Source organism: Perca flavescens, chromosome 14, assembly GCF_004354835.1.
Source record: "Perca flavescens isolate YP-PL-M2 chromosome 14, PFLA_1.0, whole genome shotgun sequence".
Taxonomy (NCBI): Eukaryota; Metazoa; Chordata; class Actinopteri; order Perciformes; family Percidae; genus Perca; species Perca flavescens.
Window position 1 is genome coordinate 11846265 of NC_041344.1, and position 20678 is coordinate 11866942.

Below are 20678 nucleotides of genomic sequence, written 5' to 3' on the forward strand. Positions count from 1 at the left end.
TACACACCACACTCAACACAATTATTTCCACACACACAGTTGAGCAGTAGCAGAGTCTCAGGCCGAGTGATCAATCGACCTTGATTTCATCTAAAGCCAATAATGGGAAAGGATCCAGAGGCTGTGTTGGCAGGGTAATCATTGTGTTTAGTTACACCACACTGCTATCTCCCTTGGACTCACTACTGCTGCGCACACACACGTGTTTGTGTGTGTGTGTGTGTGTGTGTGTGTGTGTGTGTGTGTGTGTGTGTGTGTGTGTGTGTGTGTGTGTGTGTGTGGGGAGTAATCCTGTTTGTATTGGAGCAATATAGCTATAGATGGTGTGTGTGTGGGGCCCATACCCTATGTATCTTCTCCTCTTGACCACATGCCACAGCCTCTTACAGGCCACAGAAAGCTTAAGAGGTACTTGAGAAGTTCTTTGTATGAACATGGATGTATGAAGAGGTACAGTGCGTTTCCATTCTCATGCATTTGTTGTAGTTTGATTTTGGTCGTAAGTGTTGATAAGGAGAAGATGCAATTAAGGCTGATGGAAATGCATGGGGATTTTATGATATCATTGTTTGTGTTTTGTTGTGTTTTAAGGTATTTTCTTGTAGTTTTGTGTGTTTTTATAAAGGCCCATCTGGTGAGGCAAACTTTTATACAGCACAATTCATACACTAGGCAGTTTCGAAGCGCTTTACAGACATTTAAACTTTTAAAAGGGATTGGAATCAAACTTGTGTGTACATGTTTACACATTTGGAGGCAATACTGATATTGACAAAAAAATTAATTTTTTTTTACAAATAAAGACATAGAAGTGATTAAGACAGAGCTGGGGCAAACCTTAGACCATCAAGCTGTAAATGCTGTAGTATGTGGCATTGATCCATAACCGAAAAGCATGGCATCGCATGTTGTTTGTTAACAGAGGAGACAAATTGATTCACTCTACCAGCATGAATGCATTCTTATTTGAGAGGCAGCTATGACGTGCCATAATGTGCCACAATTACAGAATTCTCCTTTTAATTTGTAATCTTGTTATACCCTCTTTATATTCTCATTACATAATGTTCACATTACAGTATATCCACACATCCAGCTGAAACACTCTCTGATTTGCTTTGCTGATTGTTGCAAAATTGCTTAGAATGTGCTATATAAATACAAAAAGAAAAAGAAATGAAAAGGTAAAGTAGCTTATGTTGTTTGTTCCTAGTGGTGCTTATATGCTTGGACTGCTTGCACTTTTATGTGTGTGGGCGTACATGCAGCGTTTTCCCCACGGTTAAAGGCCCAGGCGCAGCACCCAAGACGGTTCTGGCACCATCTTAACTCACTGATTGTAGCATCAAATCTAACTAAATGACTTTTGTCAGATCTAATGATTGTAGTTGGTCCCCAGTGGACTTCTTTAGCAACTTTTGTCTTTAATCTGTTATTTATTTATTATCTGCTCTAGTTTTTCCAATGTTTTAGACACAGATATGTAATAATAATGGTCCAAAATGATGTGAAATTGCGTTTTTCTAGAGGAAGGACCCCTAACTCCCCCCATCAAATAAGTGCACCTAAGTCTTCCACAAACTTAAGGAAAACCCCAACATGTGTTCTCACATTTGTGCTTGTGAATGGATGGATGTACAGTACATGCTGCCTTATAGAGCAGAGCTACATAGCTGTGTGTTTCCAGGAGAACATGGATCGTCTGCCAACGCTTCAATAAAGACATATCGCATGAGCAGACGAGCGATCGATAAACACAAAGGGACTATAACATTCTCTCTTAGACAAATACTGTAGAGATAAAACATGATTGTTCAATAAGTCGACAAAACAGTAAAACCTTTAATTAGCTGAAATGTTGATTTTTGTGTCTTTTTTACCAAAAGGCTTTTCCTTGAGTGTCGCGAGTGTCGCGGCCAGGCTGGAGAATCTCAGCTGGCATTGGGGGAGAGATGGGGTACACCCTGGACAGGTCGCCAGTCATGTCTGTCAAATATTAAAAGCCCCTAATTCCAATTTTTTTACGCTACTGACTTATTCACCAGTTTATCTGATTACAGCAGATTTAGAGAATATTAAAAACCCTTATCATAACTGACCAAATTTAGATTAATTTCCCCAGTCCTGCTGTGTTTCAGCTGAATTAAGTCCATAATTGTGCAGTTGTACAACATGGTGAGAGCTCTGATCAGTGAGCCAGAAAGGCTCTGATCCTCTTATCTTCCCTCCACATTTATACATTTAAGATGTATCTGGTTTTTATTCCCCCGAGTTTTGCTCTGTAAATTTGCAAATGCTCCAGTGTTTCTTTTGAGCATGCGTGTGTGTCTGTGTGTGTCCGAATTGGAAAAAGCTGTGATGTCTGGCATTATGCTTTAATTTCCATGGAAATAGGTTGCGGGAGAGTGCCCAGAATGAAATGGGAATTTCAGAGGCCCCAGCACATTCCAGTTGCAATTTACCAACTGGCTTTTTGGTACACAACATCAATACACACACACACACACACACACACACACACACACACACACACACACACACACACACACACACACACATACACACGATGTGTCAAGCTACTAATTACTTTAAAATGCAGGATGGAAACATCAGAATCGGTATGAGCAGGTAACTTGACTGCCATGAGAAATATCTACTTGTCGTAAAATTATTAAAAAAGCACACCCCTATTGTTTTTATGACTGATATGCAAAAAAAAACTGGAGGCTTTTTTACAGGAACTATCTTATCTTAAATCCCAAAGAGATTACAGGCCCCCAAAAATGGTGCTGATGGAATGGTCACGACAAAATGCAGTCTCCTAAAGTGTGTCTAATTGGAACTGGCTCAATAAGAGCCTTTTCCAATATCTTCCCCACACCTGGGGCCTCTGCTCCCACACCAAAATTACTCTCTGACACTGCCTAGCAGGCATGCAAAGCACATAATCACAAAGGCAGACATAAAGACATCTGCGCCTATAGGGTGTAAAGAAAAGAAGTTTTAATATTACCCAATAACACATGCTGCCATGGGGAGGGATCAGTATTGAGGAAAAGTGTGCTACGTTAGCCACGAGTTAAGGACCATATAAGAAACAATGTGAGGTTGTTAATAATCATAGATTAGCCGGGTTGAGGGTGCAAGGTGGAGGACAGAGGTGGAGGAAAAGGAAGAGTAAGAAATACAAACGAGTGGACATGCCCTCAAAAGGCCTGGCATAAACAAAAGTAGAGAAGCAGGACTTTAATATTCATAACCTGGGACCAGACAGGCTGTTGCTTTCATGTGCACAAGGAAACAAGAGAGGAAGGCAGGGCGTTAGGGAGAGATGAGAGAGAAAGAGATAAAGGAAATGAGGAGGGGAATAAAAGTTTGCTGTTAAGTTAGAATATAGGGCGATTTCAAGCTCAATTACAGAACACATGAAAGCCTGAGCCTTTCACGTCCTCGTTCCTCTGTTCTCTTTGTCCTTCAGTTTTTTATCCCTCCATCCCTTGTCATCTTTAGCAGCCACATCCCTCTTCCTTTGTCTTAAACTCTTGCCCTCTGTCGTTTCCTTAACTTTCCTTAACTTTCATCTCTTCTGTTTTCTTACTTCTCCTCCGAAGGGCATCTCTGTGACGTGGAGCCTTTAAGTGAGCAACAGTCTGGCTGATTTCAATATATTTTCACATTGTGGGTAGAGCCAAATCCAGTTGACAATATCTCCGAATATCAATTCCAATAATGAGATGCCCTTTATTTGACTTGCAGACACTTCAGCACAGGTAACTTGCAAAGGGAATCCAACTTCTCTTCACATGAGAGTTATAGCTCCCAACAACTTGTGGTGTAACAACAGCAAAGACCGTGAACAGGTCTCGGGGCGGGGGGGAGAAAAGATGAATAAATGGGAAAATGGATGAAAGGGTTTGAATGGACAGAACAGTTGATTGGAAAAAATGGCTGAACAAGAAGGAAAATAAATGTCCCTTGTTGATAAAGGAAAATATTTACCTTGCTGGTTCCAGGATGTTCCAAGAAAATAGCAAAACACGGTATGTATGAGGTGAGAGGCTCATATCTGGTCAAGTAGCTGTCATTTAACCCACCGTACTGTCTCTATTAATTAAGTGTAATTTCCAAATGTTAACAAATGCTCCACTTCAATGTGGCTGCTGACCATAAAAATGATTTGTTTGATCTATCTCCTGACACAAAACCACCATCCACACAGAGTGCACCAAGGTAATAACCACGCAGTATCATTACCAAAGATTAATAGGGCTTTTAATATAGTCATTAAACTCCAGTCTGAAATATAGATGACAGTTGTCCACAGAGATAGTATTCTGTTTCATTTTAGGGTGTTTTGAAGCTCCTTTGGGTGCCCGAGTTATAGGTGCCACCGGTGCTATCAAGAGCTAACAACATCCTTTGGCATTTATACATCATTGGTTTCCAAACTATGAACGCTAAACTCTGCAGTGTGGCAACCTATCAGGCATGCAATGTCCCTATCACAGCATTTCCAAATGTAACTTTAAAAAAACGTACAACCCTTAATACAACCAGGATTTCCATTTTAAGGTTTCTTATTAAAAGTATGTTATGCCTTATTAGACAGTGTACAAAAACAAATGCTGCTAATTACTCATCCTGTGGACAGCATATTACCTGGACATCTTTTCATCTCTACTTATCATTAGAGTTTTTTATTCTTGATCTGTACTGTCCTCCCACTGACCCCCTGGCTTAACTGATAATACGGCTCATCTCATTTTCGGGTTGTAGCTAGTCTTGAACATTAATTAAGCTGCTACTAAATACTGCAGTGCTTCTGCATTCTCAGCCAACACAAGAAAATATCAGATATTTGAGTTTTAGTTATCTATAACTTTAATTACTTGCAAATGTTGGGGCTAAATCTTATTAGATTCAACAAGGGATTCAATAAGTGGCTACAATACTGGTTTCTGATTCAATAAATTGCTATCAAACCCTGCTGGCACTCTCGGAAACTTAGTTTATTGCTGTATATATTGTCAGTCACACCCCGGGTGCTAAAACGAGCATTATGATCAAAATTATCAGGACAAAGAACTCCTCCACAACCATGTCAGACTCAGAGAAAACTGCGCTTCAGTAAGTTTATTATTTTTTTTTTTTAACCTTTACATAACACAGCAAGTTGACTAAGAACATATTCTTATCTATAGCAACAGCCTGGGGAACAAGTATGTGGTCAGACAATTACTATTTAAATCATTTCACAGTTCTATGAAGATAAAGTCGAATGCTCGAAAGCTCTTTGCCTGATTCACTCCTGACCTTAGCTAAACACAGTTGTCAGTACATTAATAGATTGTTACCACAGCAATAACTTCTCCTTATGTAAACTAAAGGGTTACTTCAGGACAAAATCACCTCAGCAGTAGTAATAACCACAGTACTTCTGGACCTTTTGACAAGGGTTTTCAGGTTTGTATCCGCCCCATACAATGAAATAGCACATCCCTTTAGATATGAAAAGACTAGAGATATAAGACTGGGGATAACACTGGGCAGTAGGAAAAAGCAGAATCCTCAGACTGGGAGGGAGAGAAATCAGAGAAACAACATCTGTATCATCAAATCTATGGAGCTCCAAGATGCAAAAACAGGCAGTTTTGTTCCCAATCTTAAAGGCAGGGTTGGTAAAGTTGAGAAGCTAGCTAGATTTGAAGGTATCATCTCCTCTTGGTTCCGTCTAACCCCTCCCCCTGCCCTCGGCGCTCCCCCCAACACACAAATGTGCTCGAGCACCCCTTCAAAGCAAGACACTCTATTTCAGAGCAGAGTGGAAAAAGGACTGCAATTTCCTTAAAACGCCTTCATTTTACATACAACTACACAATTGAAATAGTTTTCCTTTTTTATTTATTCCCAGGAGGAATTAACAGTACAAAGTATCCTTAGTTCTTTTTATATTTTGTTCAAATAAAGGATAAATCCCTTTCCATTAATGATAAACAACTATGAAGACATATCTCCATTCATGCTGCACAAAATAATTACAACCAATGTGGTGTAAAACTTGTTTATTTTAAATAATATATATAATATATAAAATTATATAATATAAACAATAAAAAATAATCATATAGTAATCAAAAGCTCCAGTGTTAGCAAACAGGTCCGGGTCTGGATGTGGCAGTATTATCAGCTGTTACATGCACACCAATATTCCACTATTACCCGAATATGATAAAATTGCAAATGTGATACGTGTAAATAAAAAATTGTGTGAAGTCATGTAAACACCATAAATCCGAAATTCTGAATAAGGTCTTTTTCCGAATGTAGCATTTTTCGATTAAGACATGTAGGATATTCCGGTATTATTTGGGTTTTGGACATGTGGCACATTCGGAATATGCGTCTCAATCTGGGTTTTTACCGCGGTTTACGGCTCTTGCCTGTTTACGGCTTATGGTCAGCTCTGTGCGTTGCTATGGTTGCTGTACACAAACCAACCAGTCAACAGTTTGCTGCAAAGGCTGCAGACCCGATAAAAAGGAGAAACACAGCTACTTTTAAACATTATCAAAGACTTGGATATCAACAGCTTTTTGGATATGCGCACACATCGCTACGCCGACCTTTTCAAGAAGCTGGTTGAAGGAATGAAAGAGGGACGCTGTGTTCGCACGGTCCAACAAGTCCATCACCGCCGGTAAACTTTGAAAAAAAAAAATCTTATTTTGCACGGCTACATGTAAACGGGAATATCAGTGGAATATTCACTTTAATTAGCCATGTAAACAGCTTAGTCAGAATATCGTCTTTTTCAGAATAAGGGCAAAAACCAGAATATGATGTGCATGTAAATGTAGTCATTGATAACCTATGTGTATATGTTGACCATCAAAGAGAACAGTAATTGTAATCCACGTTCACTTCTGAACCAAGCTACAGTATAGTCCTAACCCTAGTTATGGGTCGGAGAGAGACTTTGAAACAATACTTGACACGGCAGGGAGAGGTGGTCTCATCAGTCCGTGTTTCCACGGTGTCAATGTCGAATTATCCTCGTCATAACTACAAAATAATAACACAAAACAAAAACCCAGACCCTGCATCAGCACATTTGTGAAAAGCCAACATGTAAATGACCATATAGGGTTACACAAATTGGCATTTTGTTAGATAAAAATATGTAAACATACTGTCACGTCTAGTCCCTTTGTCAAGTTTCTTTGTTTAGTTGGTTTCATGTTTCTGTTGGTTTTCCCATTTCCTGTTTTATTTTGAAGTCTGTCTTTTCTCCCTAGTCTTGTCTGGTTTTACTTCCTGTCTTTTGGTTTTCCCGCCCTTGTGATTGTCTGATGTGTTTCACCTGTTCCCAAGCCCTAGTGTCACCTGTCCCTCATTACCCTGTGTACTTAGTCCCTGTGCTTTCTGTGTCTGTTGTTGTTGGATACTGTCAGGGTTGTAGGCTAGGACCCTAATGCAGAGATGCGAGGAGAGGCAGCAGTAGAAATAATAATAGTTTAATAAGAACACAAAGAGACTTACAAATGTAAGCGGAGCAGGTGAGCAAATCCAAAAAACACAGGAACACAGAGCAGGTGAGCAAATCCAGGAACACGGAAAGAACGAGTACAAATCCAGGAGCACAAAAAATAGAGAAATCCAGGAACACGGAGAAACAGCTAAATCACAGGAATAGAACCACAAGGACCGATGACGAAAGACAAATGACATCATCAACAGAAACATGAAACCAACTAAACAAAGAAACTTGACACAGGGACTAGACGTGACACATACGTTAGCTTGTGTAAGTTACGTTAGTCTAGATTGACAGTGAAGCTAAAGTTAGCATTGGGCTAATATGACATTTCCTGAAAACAACAAATCATCCCCCCTCCCAAATAAACCAAACAAAACAAAAACATAACGTTCTTGTCCAGGTAGAAAGAAGGCAACCACTGCTTCACTTTCCATGCCTTGCAGCTCCCTCAGCAGTCGCTATTGCTGAAAAGCTATGGCAAGGTTTACTCCAGTTTGTCCTCTCATTATCTGCAGCCTTTTTTAGTTGCCGCTTTTTCCGCGTCAGTCTCTTTTCTTGACCTTTTCAAAAGGTCGGGCGGTTGCAAGTGAGTGTGGCATTGGCAACTTGTGCTGAGTTTTTCCTCCATTCTTCAGCAGACTTGAAGAAATTCTAGCAGCGACACGGCATGCACTAAGATCGGGCTTGTACACCGAGGGGTAGAGTACGCGCAGCGGGACAATGAGGCATTTTATTGGTTCTTAAACTGATTGGTCAACGTTTTTACAGGATTACAGCAGCTACAGATGATGGATCTTTTTCACTCCTCTTTCACAGCTCCTAAGTTTTTTTTTTTTTTTTTTTTTTTTTTTTTTTTTAGCTATCAGCTAAAGACCATTTCAAAAATAGATTTAAAAGTGTATATTGGAAAATGTTACCAAACCTACCTTTAACTGGATAAACTTTTTTGCATCACCTTAAATATTCTTTGAATGTACGTTAAATACACAGGTGTAACTTCACCACTACAGCAGTAGAAATTTGGAAAAGTACTGCTAAGTTTTGATTCCATTAGGGCTGCCACCTCTTAGTCGATTAGTCAACTAATTGGTCGTTTTGGTCTTAGTCGACTAAGATTTCTTTAGTCAATTAGTCATTTTTTTATGCTTATTCATGCTTAATTACTCATTTCCAAGAAACTTATGAGCACATTTATGATAAACACAAGATTTAAAGTGGTGCTTTTGCAGGATTAATTGTGAAGAAACTCAGTTTTACAGATGGTTAATTAACTATTTATATATAACTTATATTGTGCTTTTCTAGTCTTAACCACCTCTCAAAGCGCACAGCTCGGTCAATTAAATCAACTAATCGATTAGTCGACAAAATTGTATAATTGTTAGTCGACTAAGAATTTCTTTAGTCGAGGACAGCCCTAGATTCCATAGACAATACTGTGGGTAGGCCAAAGGTGTTGTAAAAAAGAATTATGAGAGTAACGAGACAACTGGATTCACAAAAAAAGACTAGCTGTCAAATTAGTCAATGTCCCTCATGCAAGAAAGATACAAAGTATCACCCTTTGAAAGAACAACATTTATATCCCATATAGTATAAGTACAACACCAGAATTAATAAAGTAAACCTCAAAAAGGAAAGTAAAAGTAAAAAGAGCTCATAGTAGCATGGACAGCAACAAAGAGCTTAAAGCAAGAGCTAACCAGCCACGAGAAGCTACTGTCAGACTTTCCATTTCTCCACTGGAAAGACTGGTGTCTGTACTAGAGTCTGGTGGAGCTTTAACAGTCACTAAAAACGCATGTACGCCCTTTCTGTGAGGATACCTGTGTTGTAGATGTAGCCTGATATTTTCTGACCAAATCCCAAATGCGAGGTATTCTGGAACCTCTCAATTAATTTTCAATTTCAATGAGGTATCGACCGTCAACCAAAATGGCTTTGGACCCGTTTGGATGGAGCTAAAACCAATCAGAGCCATCTTGGTTGTTTTTGAAAATGCCTCAACAGCGCTGCTTTTTTCTAAGCTAGGTTATAACCTCGACAAAAATAAAGTCAACGGGGGCGCCCTCTAGCTCACTCAGTAAGAGAGTGCACCCCATGTAGGCTGAGTCCTTTGCAGCTGCCTGGGTTTGAGTCCGCCCTGTGGCCCTTTGCTGCGTGTCATCCCCTATCTCTCTCTTCCACCTTTCCCGTCTATCCACTGTCACTATCAAATAAAGGGAAAAGCCTCCCCCCCCCCCAAAAAAAACAAACGTTTAAGACGTATTTTGCTTAAAGGTCCCATCATTGTAAAAAGTGAGATGTCCATGTCTTTCTTGATTATAAAGCATGTTGAGATGCTAAATTCCAGCTTTAGCTTAAAGAGACAGTCGCTAAAATGGAGCGTTTCAGACAAAGGGTGAAAAACGGTATATTCAGACATAAAGTATGAGAATTTTTTTTTTTTCAACATAAAGCATGTTTTAGTAGAAACCCCAAATTCATATGTAATAAGTGTGAACCTGAAAATGAATAATGTGGGACCTTATCTGTGGAGTCATGTGTTGTGTTTAGCAGTAAACTACTGAATAAATCTATAAAGAGGGGGAATCCATCTCAAATTCTTGCCTAGTACGCCCCGTTTAGGGAGCGGCCAGAGAATTCAGCTTTGAAAATCTGACACACAAGCTAATGCTGAGTAGAAGATAAAGATGGCATTACACACAATATGTGTACTGTTGGAAATCTATAAATTATATTACCCTTCCCATGTCAGCAAGAATCATAATATGCACCGCAAAAAAACATATTTTAATTCATCACAGAAAAACTAAACAACCCACAAATCATCAATCACAAAATAGCTGTAATAAAAAGAAGATGCCGATAATACTGGAACAAAGACAGTTGTGGGTAAGATAAAAGTTGCATGTTTATATTTGCTTGGTCACAGAGGCTGGATTTAACAATGTCATTAAACTGCCATAGAAATGTGCCAGTAATGGTTGCTACTAGCAACAGAGTGTTTAACTAAAATCAACTGCAGGTGGCATGAAAAGATAAAAATAGGACAAAAAAAAAGAGGAAATATCACATTTAAGAAGTAAAAGCTCATGTTAAAAGTTATAGCGCACGTACTGTACATGCTGTCCTCTTAACAGCATACTTTAAATAACACCTGTCTTTATTTGAAATATAATTAAATATATAGGATGTAATCTTGTTGCAGTGCTTCACATGCACAAAATAAGAATGCACTGGATTACAGTCACATACAGTATATATCATATTGCATCTGCTTGACAGGGCGATAAAACATCGCTTTCCTCCGAGAGTTAATGTGTCATTATCTTTGTAATTGGGTTTGCGTGTCCTCAGGTTGATGTCAAAACTCTAAAAATCCATTATATCTCCCTGTTGTCAACCTAATCATCATGGGTCTTATCTTGATCCCTCTGTTCTGACTGCAGTATCACTAATTGTGATTGTGACTATGTGCGCTGCAGTTCTCTTCCTTTAATATCTAATCTCATTGTAACTGATAAGGTTGATTTAATTAGGTTTGAGCCTGCATTCATGTGTCACAGTGGTAGAGTCTGTGCCGAAAGTTTTATTTTATTACACTGGCACTATATGCTAACCTGACGCACCGGATGGTTTGTTATACAGAACCATCTGAGAAGCCGTCATTAGAAACTGATTGGAAGAGGGCTGCCGCTTTCAAAAAACACCTGGCAGGTGACTGGATGAACCATCTGTCTATCATGCCTCCACTCTTGCTTTGAACAAACCGTTATGGCCTTTACACACACCTTAAAGGACAATTCCGGCGCAAAATGAACTTAGGGGTTAATAAAGTGTACCAAGTCGACCATTCTCTGGGATCTGTTTTCATGCTAATCGAATGTGTCTGTAGCTTGAAACAAGCTAGCGCAAACCGGTGACTAGCTGCTAAAGCTACCTTTCGGGGCACAGGGTAAATCGCTATTTCTACACCACTAACAAGGCTCAAAATAGCACCACACTTCAACGGCAGCATAATGAGGGTCCCTACATGTAAACCGAAGCATTGAGAACTTTGTAAGTGTACAGTTCATTAAAAACATAGTTTATAAAGACTGTATCGTTCATGTATAGATGCAGGCACCATCTTGGAAAACATTCATGACCAGTCGAACCACGAACGCTGTGTTTGAGCTATGTTACTGGTTGCACAGAGTTTGTCGTTTGACCACGGCCATAGCTGCCAGTAGCTCCTCACCGGGCGCTGACTGGTACGGTCAGCTGGTACTTCAGATACAAATGCATTACTTAAGCCTGACAAGATGGATTTTTGTGTGATATGTGATCCGGTGATTCTCGCGTAATCTCATGATAGTGCGAAAATTCAGCTGCCGTTCAAGGTAAACTATATACAGTAGCACTATACTATAGCTCTAGTAAATTTTGTTTTGCACTGAGAATAAGACAGATCAAAGTCTGTGGACCATGTTATACTTGGATGAATGTAACAGACAACATAATTATGTACTATATGTGTTCTTTCCTGAAACAACTTGTCTGGTACACGGTAAATACTATTGGGCAGTAACAGATTACTTAGTAACAGATTACAGTTGGGGATTATAATTTGTATAATTAGAAATAACATCACAGTTTCTAGGCTAGTTTGCTGTTTTAACGTGAGCTGGATGAATGTTTGAATGAATCATCACTTTCATCTTTTTGGGTTTTAGTAGAAAGACTGGTTTGGCGGTTAACCTCTACTGAAAAACAAAATGCACTTCCAGGGGTCCGTTTCAGGAAGGAGGTTTAACAAACTCTGAGTCTAACCCTGATCTCTGAGTTGATTTACCCTGAGATGGGAAACTCAGAGTTTTCAGTTTCAGAACAGCTGATATGAATTGGTTCATTCAACTCGGGAGTATGTTCACGCGCGTGCACCACCACAATAAAAAGGCAGTATGAATGGAGCCATGATACTACGATTCACCATGGAAACAACCACAAACAAACCGGTCGGCGGAAATACTCAAGCGCACAGACAGCGAGTTTGAACATGTTAAAAAAAGCAAGACAGCGGCTGCTGCTGCAAAAGAGAGAGAATTGGTGTGGGAGAAAATTGCTGCTCGAGTCAATGCGTACGGATTAACAGTGTATTAATTTCATATTAAACCACAGTTAACTTATATTACTGGTGAAAACTGGAATTGTATTACACCTATAATTTCATTTAGGTGCAATCCTGCGGGCGAAAAAGTAAGCAACTACTAATCCCATTCTGAGACTGCAGAACCATATCATTAACAGAACTATAATGTATAATCGTGTATTTCTTTTTAAAGTCTCTCACTGGTTTGTGTCCAGGGAACACTACAAAAACGTTTCAGAGCGAGTCACACTTTTCGGACGGCTCTGCATACAGTGGCTTTACTATTACAGTATGATCCGCTACACTGTTATAAAGAAAACTGCCGTTTGCAAAAAACATAATGCGAAACAAAGAATCTGCTTGGATGTTAAAGCCTGTCCACGATGGTTGATGTTAGTGATATGAGGACGGTTAAGGTATCTACATATCTAATGGACTGTGATAAAAAATACCTCTCAAATCGGTTATGTGGAAATGACAATACATCTAGTTGGGACTCAATATCATCTCCCGACGTAAACTCTCTGTGAAGTAATACAGCTTTATCATCAACGAGATCGTCGACAAAAGGACATGACATGTTTGAGAAAAAAACGTTTTATAATCTGCCTAACATAAACCAATAAATTTTTTTATTCATGCAGATAACAAACTGCAGGAGTGTCTGTACGCCTGCATGTAAACATGAATGCGACTGTCTTTATAATCTATCTTTTCAATAAACTATCTGTACACTTACAACATTCTCAATGCTTAACATTTAGGGACCCTCATTATGCTAACGTAAAGGTGTGGTGATATTTTGAGACTTTTTAGTGGTATTAAATAGCGATTTAATTTGAGTGTCCCTGTGCCCTATATACAAGTGTTGTAAGCTAATCAGCGGTCCGCGCTAGCATGTTCCAAGCTACAAACACATTCGATTAGCATGAAAACATGTTCCAGAGAATGACAGAGTGGGTACACATCTGTTATTAACCCCTAGGTTCGTTTTGCGTTGGAATTGTCCTTTAAGCTAGCTGTTGGTGGTTAGTGAATCCCTCCAAACCATATGCTTTGTACTTGTATTCGCACAATGTCTGTATTTAGTTTTTTACAAGTTTGAAATAAACACACACACACACACACACACACACACACACACACACACACACACACACACACACAGATTACAGACACAGCTGACACAGTGGAACTGACGACCTCTATCTAGCTGTCTGTCTTCCTGTCTCTCTTCTCTACCTCATCCTTCTGCCACTGAAACTACTCACATCATAAACCATTTTCTTATTGTCTCATCCAGGCCTCAGTTCAATAACAATGTCCGTCAACATTGTACTAGGTTACAATTAATCGCTGAATTTCTATAGTTAATCGCAATTAATCGCATGTTTTATCACATGATTAAAATTCTATTATTTTGCATTTCAGAACTGTTTTTAGGTACATATTAACAATGGAAAGCAATTCTTACCAGTGTATCTTGATTGGGAATCAAATGAATGCAAAGAAAGTGACTTTATGAACTTGACTTTAAGATTTGTATTTGTTTATTATTTATTTATTTACTGTAAACAAAAGAAAAATGTGTGAATCTAGTCACACATTTGAATCTAGAGTAAATATAGTGTGCAGTAACTCCTAAATAATTTTGATTACTTACTGACGTCCAGTGATCACCTTTGCATCACTTTGCAGCAGTTCTAGTTTGGCTGCTTTCTCCGTGGAGTACAGGCCACCCATTTTACAAGAGCGGTAGTAATTGTTTTGGATTTGGTTTCATCTGCAGGTCGGCAAGCAGCACTCTCCAAAATAGTGCTTTGCCTAAGCCCGCTAGCATCAGCCTGAGTCACGCTAACTGAACTACTATGCATAGCTCGTAGGTGGTAGCTCAAGCTTGGCGTGCTTCAGTGATATTTTAATTCGGCTTTACACAATGTGCATATGGCTTTCGACTTGTCTACTGAGCTGTCCGGGAGTTTTGGAAAATAAAAAGCGCCATTCAGAATTGTGTTGCTGCTGTCTTTCTCCATCATGCCTGCAGCCTGCAGCAGCAGGATGTGTTACGAGGAAGTCGCGAAGCTGAGTGAAGTGAAAATAAATTAATAAATCGCGGCATTCGTTTAATGCGATTTAAAAAGATTCACGCGTTATGCCCCGCCCTTAATCGCATCACAATTAACGCGTTAGCCCTACATTGTACACAATTAATCAATCAATCAGTCAGTGAACCAAACAACTTACATTATTCACAACACTTTTCTTTCAGTCATTTGAGACCAGCCAAAGACAACCCGTCTGGATTCATAGTTTCACGCAGAGCACCCTGCAGAGGCCCGACTTACTGGACAGCCTCTCTGACAGCAGGGGGTGGCGGATTTTCCACGAAATAGAAGGTATGCAGGATTGTTGATTGGTTGCTGGATTTTGGTTTTGGCTCATTACAACATGCATGTAAGGATGTGGCAGTTTGTCTTACCCCTGTTCTCTATTTTCTTATTCTTCCAGTCATTTCCTCCATTTTCTTCCAGCAACAAAAGACGCAAATGCATACACACTTTCAAATGATGTGTTGTCATCACTTCAGGTGGCTATAATTTTCTCCTGTTTTTTGTCTGTTTCAACGTGTAGACATCAAAAGATTCACCATAAATGACTATGCTAAAGAAGGAAATTCATATTACTAAATATTGATTGAGTTGAGATACTGGTTCTCAAGCTGTCGGCCCCTCGGTAGAACTTTGGGGCGTTCACAAGGTACAGTAACTTAAAGAAAGAAAAAAAACATGTATTTCAGATGCGCTCATTTATGCTAATGATCTTACATCACATGGAAAAATGGAATGTACTGCCTTTAGGCTATTTTGGATAATTAATGAAGGGAAAATTGTCTTAAAAAGGGAAAATAAAAATAGTTGATGTTGTGTTGATGTGCTCTTGCAGCAAAAGGTCAGACGTGGGTGTTACTTCATCTGTGGTAACTTGTTGAGGAGGTTGAAATCGATGCCAATAAGGTAGGAAACAATGCATTTCTTTTCACTTCAAGAATATCCTGAGGGCTGATCATATTTCTGACATCTCTCATATAAAGTTTTGACTTGTAACCTGGTGCAAATACACACTAACAACAGAAAAACCTGCTTTGGGGGTTGTATGATTCAGTACTGTATTTAGAATACCAACACCTGAATTATTTTTCCTTCCTGGTCTCACATGGATCTACAGTCTTGAATAGAACACACAGGCATCCAACGTGCCTACAGGCACACATTCAAGCACACACACCTAAAAAGATTTTTATAGACATTGTGACTCGTGGTTTTAATGAGAAATCGAGGCTGCCCAGTTACATTGTCTGATGGTTTCTGGAGAGCTGATTAGTGTTTCACTCTGCCTACAGCTGGATTAATTCAATGATGGTCTGAAGTATTTCATTCTTTTTATTTCACTATCGCATCCACAAGGCAGAAGTTACTCTCCCCACATGGCTTCTCAAAACAGGGGGCTCATCCATTTTACATTTCACTTGAGGAAAGACGTGTATAAAATAGAAGCTTGGAATGCTGGAAGGGTAAAACTAGTGGTGTAGTCTACGGGATACGCAGGTATACAAGAGTATACCCACTAAGAAAGCTCCAGGCTTTCCATATACCCACTTAAAAATGCCCAATGACACGCAACAACATACTTTCCATTATATTTTTGATATATTTTAAATGGTCATTTGTTTTCCTTCTACACAAAATGAAGGTATTTCCATCATAAATTGGTTCATAAAAGTGTATCCGAATACAGGAAATTAAGTTGTTGATGCTCCAAACTTCCCTGGGGAGGACACCCAGACCCCCCACTTTGATATGGGCTCATCAATAACAATTTCCTTAAACGCCCGCACACACACACACACACACACACACACACACACACACACACACACACACACACACACACACACACACACACACACACACACATTATGTATAAATTCTACCTTCTGCTTCCTACTGGCACCGAGGGAGAGAGAGGATGGAGAACACACACACACACACACACACAAAATGAGAGATCTTTAGTCTCCACAGAGCTCCAGTGGAAATCATTCATGATTGGCTCCTATTGTTAAAGGCTATGTCAAGCACCAGTCTGTGTGCAAGGTAATGAATAGCATAAAAGCAGATATTTACTCCCTGACAGCTCCTTTTCAATTAAAGAGAAACACTCCTGATTTTAAACATTATCAGCACCAGTAAATGTTGCGTTATCGCGCCAGTAGCAGGGATGGGGCTGTGCTACCTTCAAAATGTATTGTCACATTGGAGAGACTTTTGACGTTTGCCTCATAAATACTACAGATTAAACCAATTCAAGTATAGTTTGACAGAGTAATCCCAACTCAAGGTCCACTCACTTGCATTTTTCTGCAGCTTTCTACCATATTGTCTTTATCAGTGGATGGAGTTCACCTTGTTATCATGGAGATGGATCTGTTGTCATGTGAGCTACTAGGCTTGTTTCAGATGAGCCAGGTGTGCGCAGAATCGATCACCGGCGATCGCCGCCCAATGCATACCGGTTAGATTTGTGTCCGACTTGCTCTGACGTCATGCACACGTGGGCAACGATAACCTCATGAGATCAAGGCGGCCGCAGTTCTGAGACGCAGGCAGCGCAGTTGCTTTTCACCGACTGCAAGACCCAGGCGGACCCAGGGCATGCTGGGAAATGCCAGCCTCTCAGCTGATCTAACAGCTGATTGGTTCAGAATCGACTCAACATGATGACGTTTTATATAAACTTTTTATTGATTTTGAATTGGAGGGATTTTAACTGCCATTTGTCTGATTTAAAGGCTTATTCTGTACAAACCACATGTGCGGCTGAAGTCATGTTTAGAAGTCAGAGAGACTAAATCTATTAGATTACAGATCATCTACAGCGTAAATCAGCAACAGATCGCATGTAGAGCATTCTGACAGCTACTCTGTCATAATAAAAACAACTGGAGACTGTGTAGGAGCTGTTATATGGGTCTGATAACATTTTATTAAATCTGAATCGGACCACAGTGTTTCTGTCACTTCCTGTTCATCCTGAAGGCTTCTGGAAATGGCTGGAAACTGTCCGACTTGAGAGCGGATTTTTATTACCGCCCCCGGCTGCTACCGCCTGCTCTCGTCTACTTTACAGGTGAGGCGCAGTTCATTTCGAACAAGCCTAATAGCACTTTTAGGACATCTCTGCCATTATGGCTTAAATGTTGAATTAGTCTTGACCTAACTCAAGGTACACTAACTATGTTTTTCCCAAGCTTTCAACTACTATCCCAGTGATTAATCATAACTTGAATAGAACAAAGCATCTTTGATATTCCTCCTTAGTCTGTTGAGAAGCACTTGATGAAGGCAGAGAGGATAGGTGAGTGTAGGGTGAGGAGTCCCCTTTAAATACCCATGATGGTGTTGGTGACACGTGAAACCTTGCTAATGATATTCAACCTAGTGATCAGCCACAGCAGGACCACTGCGACTGTGTGTGTGTGTGTGTGTGTGTGTGTGTGTGTGTGTGTGTGTGTGTGTGTGTGTGTGATCCCAACTCACTCATGAATAATTTATTTACCACATAAAATCACATCTGCAGAATCACAGATTAATACACCAGGGGCTGAGGGTGATAGGCGACAGAAAAAAAGAGAAGAAGGGAACAGAACCTCACCTGTGTGTTTGTCTTTTGATATGTATATGTTACCACCCTCATATCTCCTTATCTCAGCTCTTGAGCCATCAGCATCGTTTCTAAAATTAAATAATGTAAAAGACTGTGACAGAAAATAAGCAGGCAGTAATACATAATCTGTATCAGATCCAACACAGGTATCCCAATCACTGGCCATTAAATCATAGGGTGGCTAAGCAGGTAGAGCTGGTTGTTTCCCAATCAGACAATAGTCTGAAGGTGATAACTGCAAGTTTTTTTTAAAGGAGTGTTTTCTGTCCTATCTAAACGGTCGCAGTTTTAAACATGTCATTAATGTTGCAGTTTGGTTAGCACCAAAGCTACCTAGACACATTTAGAAAAAGATTGTGGTTTGGATTAAAATCATCTGTTACGTTACTTAACTTCCTGTTACGCACATAACGCAGAACGTGACGTAGTTCCATTTGTTCCGGAAGTTAAAAAACCCTCAGCTGTTTACTTTTATTTCCAAACGGAACATGAATTCTGATCTCCTGGGTGAAAGTCCTGTGTTTGTTCGACCTGTCCACCACCCCAACCTGTGTCCTCATGTGTAATTAAGCAGTCATATCCTTTGTCATCTTACTCCCTGCTTTGCTCCACTACAGGTAGCCGGCACAATAAATGTAATTATGAGTCGTAATTGCTGCTGGTTTATAAGCGACATTACAGGTGTGCTTACTTTTGCTTTTACCTTCAAGTACTGTGGTAGCTAATTTTGACAAAACTGGCAGCTTGTTTCCACCAGTATGATTGTCTCCTCCCGCTCGTTGCCTTTTGGACCTACTTTAGCTATAATGCTGTGTTCCGACACTAACAGTATAATGTTATCATAACTGATAGAACTGATAGCTATATAGACAAAACCCAGTCATAATGAACCGCCCTTAAAAGTTTGTTGGTTCATGTTACGTGTATATGAGTTTGTGTGTATGCAATTTTTAGTGTTCTTCACAAGCCAGTTTGCAAAAATGTGTGTAACCTAGTGATTGCTAAAAGAACTGACTCACATTTGGATGCATTACCAGGATCCAAAACACTTTCCTTAACACCGCCCAACCTCTCTTTGTTGTTCCCTCGGCTCCTATCAACCTCAGCCCTGCTGAATAAATCAATACATTTACATGCTTACATTTACTAGTGAAAATGACAGCTCTGCTTTTTTGAAATTGGGGTGACAGTATATTCTGTGACAGCTGTCTATTTATAGTACATTTCAGCAACCCCTTCTCATCCAGCTCTCACACTCTCCTGCTATTTGTGCCCTCATCAAGCCAGTGAGTGTTTTCTCTATGACCTGCTTCCACGGTGCCATCAGCGGAGAGGAGCGGAGGGTGAATGCTAGCACAGCTATGACCAACATTTGATTAAGGGCTATTCGGTACATGTTTCCATGAAACACTTTTTCATGACACGTTTCCTTTTTTTTCAGTCACATTCATGGCAGTAACAGCTGGCAGGCAGCACACTGTCACAGACTGTGTTCCAGGAGATTTAAAGGGAGATTAAAGTTAGTTGGCATCCGGTGATTGTGACATTTTTTTATCCACACTATTCCCCTTGTTAACCAGGAGTTGTGTTTGCTGTATAATTTAGCTGGGAAGTGGGCGGAAATATAATTAACAGCTTGCTTGTTAAAAGTGATTTTGTTTAAAATGCGTTGTTCGTTTCTTTGCTAAGAGGAGCTTTGCTTTTCATTACATCTCAACGAAGTGTAGGAACGAATAAGACACGTTTTGTGACAATACACAATATGCAGTCGCAAATTTATTTCGAGAAATATAAATGTATTTAGGCTGCAGATACTGAGGTGTGTTATAACAACTGTGAGGGAAGCTCTTTGAATTTAATGAAGCTTCTGTTGTTTGTCACCCTCGTTAGTCTGTTGAGAAACTGAATAAATTCAATATGATAATGCAGCACATTCTGTTCAGATGTAGCGTAAACAAACCTCTAACAAATTGATCCTAAAATTGCTACAATTATATAGCAATTTTAGTATTCTGTTTCTTTGCATCTGCTTTTTAAAATTTGTGTTTTTTCTGAAAGGTTTAGAAAGTATTGGTGGTGGTGGTGGGCAGGGAGCTCCTCCATGACATAATTAGGGATTGGGAGTCATTTTTTAAAGAGAGAGGCTACTATTTTTAGGTGAGCTGCCCAAATGAATATTGGAAACTGATTATAGTAAAATTCTTTTTTATGATTAACATTTTATTCTTATTTATTTCAAACAAACAAAACACAAAACATACAACTCACAACATGGGCACATCA

General features: G+C 39.6%; 1 long non-coding RNA gene across 1 annotated transcript in view; it reads left to right on the forward strand.

The window, feature by feature from the left end:
* LOC114567595 (uncharacterized) overlaps window positions 1–19917 on the forward strand; it is a 145951-nt gene extending 126034 nt beyond the window's left edge. The window contains exons 2-5 of the long non-coding RNA XR_003694204.1: window positions 14941–15067; window positions 15180–15258; window positions 15615–15685; window positions 19837–19917. This is a non-coding gene — a long non-coding RNA (uncharacterized LOC114567595). The remainder of the gene's footprint in view (window positions 1–14940; window positions 15068–15179; window positions 15259–15614; window positions 15686–19836) is intronic.
* Window positions 19918–20678: the final 761 nt, after the last annotated feature.